Below are 7,803 nucleotides of genomic sequence, written 5' to 3' on the forward strand. Positions count from 1 at the left end.
ATGAAGACCTCGAGCTTTTGAGGAAACTCATTATCAGAACATGCAAGCCAAGTTCTGTAATGTAGGTTCCCCACTAGTATATTATATGCATGAAACTTTCTACTTGAAAATGCATGAAGTGGTGCTACTTTGAAGCACTTTTGTGTATACTAAAAAGGATAATGGTGTTGATCCTTCTCTCTTCCTCACTGAAAGGATTGGTATGGTCGACTAGAGAGGGGTGATTAGGGGACTACAATTTTTTTAACTTCCTTTACAAAATTTAGGCTTAATAAGCAAGTAGGTTGTCTAGATACTCAACTAGGTGGACAACCTATATGAAAATTTCAATAACAAGTACAAGCTAGAGGTAGACAAATAATACACGCTTGCACAACGAAAGTAAAGATATAAGTAACCGCATGTTGAGGCAAGGATGTTTTTGAGCATATATTCAGTCCTCCGCGAGTATAAGGAATAAAACTCTGCATATTTGGGAGGCGGCGGTTGACCGCGAAAACAAAGATATTTTTTCTCTTAAATCCCAAAAAAGGAGATATGTTCTGATAAACCTGAAACTAGGCATGGTGTCATGATATGCCCTCATTAGGCCGTAGTAAAAAATTTAGCCGGGTTGAGGAAGTTTGTCATGCCACGTGCTTACAAGACGCAGCATCAGAGAGGAAGACTCGTAGTTACGAGAGGGGACGGCTCAAGTTTGAGGGCAAACCGACGGTCCCTTCGTCGGACGGTCCTGAAACTTTTTTTCTGCCCTCGTAGGCCATTTTAAGTTGTATGTCAATTTTTTCCATTTTTCAAGGTTCATTTGATATTCTTAGGACATTATGTTCATTTCTATGCATTTTTTTGGCCAGCGTGCGTGCTTTTCATGTTTTTGGTTGTTTTGGAGCCATTTTGGCCTTTTGCCCCATTTTTGAAAAATGACAGAAGAGATTACAAAATAAATGGGTCATGTCGTATCGGCCCGCGGACCTCACCTCAGGGGATGAGCACATCACACGGCGTACCACGGGCTAGGCGGAAACATGTTTAGTCATGTGCCAAGCACGCGTGCTCGTGGGCCAGTCCACAAAAACGGCCCATTTGGTCAGCTATAGACATGATAACTGATGTAAGAATACCATGATAACTTTGCCCCCGGTGGGGAGGGGGATTTGTTAATATATACAACGCAAAGTCGTACGATAATAAATGAACCGCGGACTTGATAATTTATGTACAAACACCGCGATAATTTCCGATGGGGCATAGGCTCCCTAGATCGACAAAAGCAAGTGACAAATTTGTCAGGTACGATCCAAACTTTATGAGCCGTATTTGTCTTCAGTTCCAAAGTTCCTATGCGGCAATACATTGCCTGACAGAAAAGAAAACTCAAAAAAGGAGAGGATACGCGTCATCGCGCGAGTATAACATAGGTTCTTCTTTTAGATTTTTTATGAGAGTATGCCCGTACCATACTTTTATAGAAGGGAGATGTCAGGACCGGTTTTCGGGATATTAATTTCCCAGAAAATGGCCCTTGTGCTCACCAGCCCCAGGATTACTGTTAGCTGATGAGGCACCAACTTGATACAAAAATTCCAAGCAAGGTACAAAATATGTAGTACAAGACCATTGTGGCCTATGAGTACAACAATTGGTTTCTAGTGGTTAAAGGCGGAAGCGGTTTGTGGTTCATCTGCGTCTATGGGACTCCATTTCCCACAGGAACAGCTGACCAGGATAACTCCTATCTTCGCGAGGCTGCTATCATTGCGTAGGTTCCGGGGCTGTCATCGCAATGCTCCTCTCCATGCAAGAAATCTGGCCAAGACAATAGCCAGGGACAAGCCAGTGAGTACTTTTGAATGTACTCGCAAACATTATGAACACAGGTATAATATAACAAATGATGATTCATGCTCTGAAATATTCTATGATCACAACGTCCGTCACAAATTAAACAAAATCCATGAAGCACGCGAGCAGATTATTTATATAAAGCATGAGTATGCAATGTGGAAGTAGAAATAGAATGCACCGATCGGGTGTCTGAAGCGACACCTCGAAAAGATAATAATATAAATCATGCCTCAGTCGGGTGTCTGAGCGACACCACATAAAGGGCTTATAATTAAAAGAAATAACAAGCATGCCACAGTCGGGCGTCTAAGCGACACCACATAAAGGGCTTATAAATAAAAGAAATAACAAGCACGCCACAGTCAGGCGTCTAAGCGACACCACATAAAGGGCTTATAAATAGAATATTCACAGTGAATATCCAGGAGGTAGAACCATCCCAGGGATACTCAATATTTCAAATAATATAATGGGTTAGTCGGTAATAATAATAATCATAATCATCACAAGTCACAAGTCATGGTCCAAGTTCTGGTTTGACAGTTTTCTCCTCCGAAGACCGACACTAAGACCAACACTAAGACTGACACTAGGCCCATCTCAGGCTGTAGTCCTTACCCATGGACATGGCTATACGAATAGGTTTAACCTCTGCAGAGGGTGTACTCTTTACCCACGAGTAACGGATTTCTATAGTCCATCGGGACTAGTTCCATTTACGGTCTTTTAATTGAAAACACACCTGACCCGCACACACCAGCTTAACTTACCGGTGTCTGGAATCACCCACGACACCTGTCAAGCAAAACTCTAAGTGGGGAGGCTACAACCTCGACTTAGCATGGGATCAAATTTATATCGCGCGCTCTAAGGGGTGCCCCCCTCTCGGTCCCAACCGGAAACACCCATGCCCCCGGACCAGGTGGCATGCCTACCGGATGCATCTGGTATCTTCCGCCATGGCCTCTCTGTACGGTGTGTGCTTGGAAGGGGTTGACAACTTACTGAACCATACCCTACCTGCGGCAGGGACAAGTGGTAGCATGAAACAAGTATGAGGGTTACTGGAACGAGACTCGATCTACGGTCGACTCAGGAGGTTCAAGTATTCCCTGTATGATTAGCATAACAATTATATTTCAACTAACCGACAGAATCACCGCTCATCATACCTCATCATGCCATACCGGACACACTCGTCTCGACGAGGAACTAGGGACAAGCTCGTGTCTACCCAAGACATCGACTTTCCCGGCTTCCTTTCGGTATGCATGAAAAGCTCACGAGGATGATCACTATCACCAGCATATCCATTTCTAACCGCAAAGAATCTCCATTATGCACTCATGCGTATGATTTTATCGTCACATAAAATAATGAATGCTCCATGTCAAGGTGGTGTTGTAACCGTATTCAAACAACACACAAAAATATTATGCCAGGGTTCAGAATGCTTGCCTTCAAGAGTATGCAAGAGGGAGTGCACTTTTTGGAAGTTGCCTTCTTCTTCAAAATCCTATTTTATGAAAATTTAAATTAACACATAGTTTTAAAACAGTACAAAAGAGTTGTTTGGAAAATTTTCAAATTAATACTAAAATAAACTAGACAGAATTTGAGAAAGGTAGGAAAAGGAATCAACTCATTTGGAGTTATATTTAAAAAGTTACAGCCAGTCAAAGTTTAGTCAAAGTTCTGTTTTTAAATAAAACAGAAAAGAAAACGGTTCGAATACGTTTTCGAGACGGAGGAGACGTACTTTAGAGTTTGCGCTTTCACTTAAAACAGCGCGGGCCGTCGCTGTGCCACTGACAGTGGGTCCAGGGGCCCCACTGGTCAGGTTTGACCAGTCGTCTCTCCCTCCTCTTCCTTTGCCCGAGCGGAGGCGGGACTCCGGCGATCGACGCCGGCGAGCGACGGCTCCTCGAGGGCATCCGAGGGCAGGGATGGACCCGCCAGACCGGGGCGGTCCTCCCGGTGGTCGTTGGGTCGTCGGGGGTGGAAGGAGTCGCCGGCGGCGAGCTCCGCGGCGGAGGAGGCTTCGGGTGGTTTGGGGTTCTGGGCTGCGGTGGTTTTCGAGCGAGTTTGAGGTGTTGGGTGGCTCCGCAAGATCGAGGGGAAACGGGTGGTGGTGTTGGATGGACGGGGGAGGGTCTGGTTGCGACGAACGGCACCGGAAGGCGGCGGCGGCCGAACCGGCCGGAGTCGAGGAAGACGGCTACCAACCGCCGATTGCTGGCTGAGGGGGTGCTATGGGGGTGGCCTGGGGTCGCCTGAGTGCTCGGAGGAGCTCGGGGGCCTCCTTTTATAGCGCAACGAGGTTGGTTCCGCGGTGGTGGATAAGAACGACGGCGAATCGCCGTTCTGTAGTGGCCAGGGCGACGTGGCGGCGACGAGCACTAGCAGACGGGCTTGAGGATAGGCTCGGGCTGTACAAGGGGGCAGCTGGCGCGCTGCTGCGGCTCGGGCGGCGCCGTCCATGGCAGGAGTCCACTGTGGCCGGCCGCTAGCCGCCGTGGCCGACCTGACGGCGGCGCTGTAGGGCGCCAGGGGCGGCTCTGCGGCGAGGGAGGGGGCAGGCGTGCTGGCTGCGAGTGGGGAGAGGCCAGAGCGGGCGCGGGGAAGCGGCCGTGCGACGCGGCGGCTCGGGCGCCCGCACGTGCAAAACGCGCGCTCTGGGCGCGCCCAGAGCACGCACGAGACGTGCTCGACATAATGCCAGGGCAGCCTAGAGTGCTTGAGCGAGGCTAGCAAATAACAGGACTAGGTTAGAGCTAGTAAGGAGATCAAGGGACATGGTGGTTAGGTCAGGGGATCAAGTTCATCATGTAAACTTAAAATCGTGCCAAATCTGGCTATGCACACAGGGTGTTCGTCAGAATGCTAAGTGCATCTAGGCAACTCTTGGAGTGGCCACAAACTCCAGATCATAGTCTCTCTAGATGATAAAGAGGGTGGCAAGGTTAGTTGGTCAAGACCAGAAACTTGTTAGTGCAAATATTTGAGAAAATCATTTTTGAGCAGAAACTAAAAGCTATCATCTCATGAACCAAAAATACTCCAATGGGTCCATCCTCCTAGTCTTAAGGGTTTTGTAGGGAGGACTATAAGCAGGAAAAAGCTCATGGGCACTAGAGCAAAATAAATTAGGGTTGCAGTAGAAAAAGCCAAACTGGACCAGAGAGCCAAAGAGGATGATTTGCTCAAATTTTACAAAGAACACTCATGGGTTTTTGCATGAAGTTGAATTATATGCATCTACTGACATCCCCAAACACTTGGAAGATTTTTTTAAAGAATATTTAAATAGGTTGTAGTGCAAAAATACCTACTGGACCAGATTTGAAAAGTTGGTGTAGAGCTCAAAATCTCCAATAACCAAAAGATATTTTTGCATAAAAGTGATGTGGAAACATCACATGACATCCCCAAATTTTGGTGAAAATTTTCAAGAATTTTCTGAAAGGGTTGTAGTGCAAATAGAGCTCTGAGACTCATGACAAATCCCTTTTAAGGAAATAAAGCTCAGAAGAAATAATTATGCAAACAACTCCACTGATAACATAAATGTTTTATTGAGAGAGTATACAAGTCCAATAATATTTTTGGAAAGTTTCCACTTGAGGTAAAACCCCACAATATTAAAGAGAAGAGGGGTTCTGAAATCAAAAGATAAATCCAGAAAATAAAAATTTATTTTCCTGGCAAAATTTTAATTAATAAAACAAGGTCAAAATTTTGGGGTGTTACAACACTACCCCCCTTAAGAAAAATCTCGTCCTCGAGATTTGCTAAAAGTTGTTTTGCACATACATCGCTCTTACCAAAAGAAAAAAAATCATCCTACTTATGCAATAAAATGCGGCTATAGTGAGAGGGCAATAAGTGGTGTAAAACTACAGTGTGGTATACTGGCGTTGCGCGGGAAAAATCCACGGTTGGGGAAAACGAGATATTTCTACGTTGGATACAGTAAATTTAGAATAAATTCTAAATTCTAAAATACGATGGTCGCACCCGAGAGCACAGTGCTCTCTCTGGCTGACAGGTGGACCCAGGGCCCACTGTCGGCCTCTTCTTCTACCTCTGGCTCTCTCCTCTTTCTCTCTCTCGCGTGCTTTCCCGCACTTTCTCCACCGGCGACGCCTAGCGCGTAGGGCATCTAGGCCGTACCGCGGTAGTGCGCGGCGTGCTAGCTGCCGGTGCAGCGTGCACTCACCTCGCGGGCCAGTGCACTGTCGGCACTGCTCGCGGATTCGCCTCCGAACACCGGTGATCGGGCGACGAGCGGCGCTGGTGGACCTTGCCCACCGTACACCGATCTCGAGCTATAAAAATGATCGCGGTGCTCCTTTCTTCTTCCTCACACCTGCCTCGCTTCCTCTTCTCCTTCCTTCTCCTCCATTGCTGTTTGCAGGAGCTCGAGACGAGGCTCTAATGGCGGAGGCGATGCCGGACTGGTACTTGATCCTGGTGTGCGGAGGTTTGGTGACGCTGATGGGGTTCTCCGTGCTCCTGTGCGCGATGATCCTTGATGATCGCCGTGATGCTGCCGCTCGAGTGTTAGCTCTTCGCGGTGGCGGTGATCACGAGGATTAGGTGCGGCATCGAGTGCTAACTGTTGTTAGTGTGTTGGGGCAACTTGCGCCCGAATGATTACTCACAAATCTCCCTTACTGAGACTGTGGTGTCCTCGGGTGTGATCAGTTAGGTGCAAAAAGTGCATGAGGATTTGTAGTTAGCGCACGAGGTCGAGTGGTTGTGGTTGTGAGTCTGCTGTTATGGTGCTGCGTGATTAAAAATCTATGTCGTGAAGAGGTATATGCTGCAGCAACTCAGGGAAAGAAATCTCACTTCAAAATTTATCGTGAGTGAAAATTAGTTACAGCAGTAAAACTACTCACATAACTGAAACCTAATATTTGATCCGTCGCACAAATTCAGGATACCACGCACAAGTTACAACACATAAATAAATGCTGGGATAATAAACATAGTGGTGACGTCTACAATAAAAACGGTAAATGGACAGGTTCCTAAGAAAACGTCTCTGGTACTGGGACACACTCCTCTTCTATCGGGGGAAGCGGATTGACTAGCCGATGAATGCGTCTCTCCTGGTCGGGTCTCAGTGGTCTGCCAATAGCTATCTGAGGATTTAAATCAGCGAGGCTTTGGAGATAACCCATTACCCGCTGAGTCAAACGTTCTTGAGCGATAACATACAGGGCAAGGTTGGCCAGTACTAGGTCTCTTTCAATTTGTCCACCAGGAAAAGATGCTACTTCTCCAGGTGCTGCATGACTCGGAAAATAATAATACCCTCGTTCGCTGGCATAGGGTACCGCGAATCGAAGACAAGCAAGCGCCTCATATGCAGCAGCTTCTATGGCCATATGCGGAGTCGGCATGGATTTCCCCGCGAAGGGGACTTCCGTTGGGTCTTGGTTTGGGTTTGCGGGAGGGATGTGCACCACTGCCCAATATTTCGAGGTGGATGAGGTGATCCTCGATTTGAGCAACTCGTACTGGGGTGGATGGATAGCACTCATGGTACTGCAGGTAAAGTCCCACAATATTTTGACGAAACTACCTGGGGTTGCGTCTGGAGTTCTCAGGTAAATACTGGGGGTCGGCATGGCAAAGAAATGGTTGTGAGTGTTGTGCACAAGGTGAGGGGCACTTGGCAAGGTCACGAGGTGGCCTTTTATATAGCATTGGGGCTGGGTTATTTACCGCGATGAAGGGTAACTAGTTTGCCGGTACTGCTCTATGGGGTTGGGGTCAATGCCACAGATACACATATCTCATAAATGTGACGCATTACTGTGGGTGTCGTCGGGGTGGCTTTGGTAGCTGCGCCCGGAATTAAAAATGCAACTGTACACTGACGTACTTATGCATGGCTACTATTCAAAAATAGGGGCGCACAAGCAGACAGCAATTAATTATGGTGAT

The sequence above is a fragment of the Triticum aestivum genome, chromosome 4D, assembly GCF_018294505.1.
Source record: "Triticum aestivum cultivar Chinese Spring chromosome 4D, IWGSC CS RefSeq v2.1, whole genome shotgun sequence".
Taxonomy (NCBI): domain Eukaryota; kingdom Viridiplantae; phylum Streptophyta; class Magnoliopsida; order Poales; family Poaceae; genus Triticum; species Triticum aestivum.